This window comes from Delphinapterus leucas, chromosome 4 (assembly GCF_059928025.1).
Source record: "Delphinapterus leucas isolate spDelLeu-1000000601 "Yukka" chromosome 4, BTC_Dleu_Yukka2, whole genome shotgun sequence".
Taxonomy (NCBI): Eukaryota; Metazoa; Chordata; class Mammalia; order Artiodactyla; family Monodontidae; genus Delphinapterus; species Delphinapterus leucas.
Window position 1 is genome coordinate 104338608 of NC_143132.1, and position 1494 is coordinate 104340101.

The following is a 1494-nucleotide window of genomic DNA, read 5'->3' on the forward strand; positions in this document are numbered from 1 at the left end:
TTGCAAGATTATTTTATGCCTTTCAGTCACATGGGCATTTCCAGTTAATGTCTGGTGGCAAGCTAGTAATTGCCCCTCAGATGGAAATTTTCTAGTCCACAATTCCAGTAGTCATTGCTGGGAGGTGCTTACAGGCTTTTGCCATAAACCACAGTTACACTCCACACACAGCTATTGTACAGAGGATTTGTCCAGACAAGCACTCCAGCTTCTATGAAGTGTGGGCTCGGGCAATCTTATTCATTCCCATTTAGCATGTGACTTGAAGGAAGGGTTTACATGTCTTCTGTTTTACAATACTACGTAGGGGAAATATTCCCCAGTCAGATGCAATATCCATCCCCATAATACATTCAGGTAAAAAAGTCATAACCACTTCATATAAACTCGTTCACCTGATGGGATTAAAGTACTGCATTTCGGTATCCTCTCAGTATACTTTGCCTCCCATTAGAACTTTACCAACAGATTTTGGTACTATAGTGCACAGGGCTCCCAGGTCAAGTGTCCCCGAAACCTCCCCACCTTCTAACCATTTTACTCACGTGCATAAGGCTTTTGGTCCGCAGTGAAGGGTTGAGCCAAGGGACTGAGGCCCTTTTATCAATCTTTATGTTGATTAATCTCCCTATTACTTCAGGTATTTTCAGGATGAGTTCCTCATTGTAATCTTTGCCTTGCAGTTTTACAAATTCCTCCAAATTGCGAAAAATAAAGCAGGCTTTGGGAGGACCTTTAATGTTGAAAGTCTAGCAGGAGGTCCTCCCAAATTTCAGTAGTGCTGTATTAAGACTTTTGTTTCGATTCCATCTATGTCCATTTTATTCTTCCCATTTCTTAAGAACCATGAAAAGATTTCCACCCCAATGGAGTATTTCCACGCCACTGGAGTGAGTCCCTCGATTCTCCCATCTGTCTTTCCCACTTTCTTTTTTCTTTTTTTTTTTTGCGGTACGCGGGCCTCTCACTGTTGTGGCCTCTCCCGTTGCGGAGCACAGGCTCCAGACGCGCAGGCTCAGCGGCCATGGCTCACGGGCACAGCCGCTCGGCGGCATGTGGGATCTTCCCGGACCGGGGCATGAACCCGTGTCCCCTGCATCGGCAGGCAGAGTCTCAGCCACTGCGCCACCAGGGAAGCCCGATTTCCCACTTTCTTTAATGTTTTTGGTATGTGTAAGACGCACGTGAGCAAGCTGAGGAAGCAAACCTGATAAGGCTTCTCAGACTGTTGTTCAGTTTTGCAGCAGTAAGATGACATGCAGTGGCCATGGAAAAGGGGCCCCCTTAATCACAGCATTTACCATGATGTGGGTGGATGAATAGTCCCATCATCACAAAGCCAGTTCCACACAGTTTGTATGTAAAGTATTTCAGCTGCTTTATCTGGGGTATTCTACTTGGCATTTATTTGGGAAGCTGGAAAGTCCTCCTTTTCAGGGTAAACACACTTGACAGCAGTTTTATTTAGTCCACTAGGCTGGCTGTTCCCTTGGG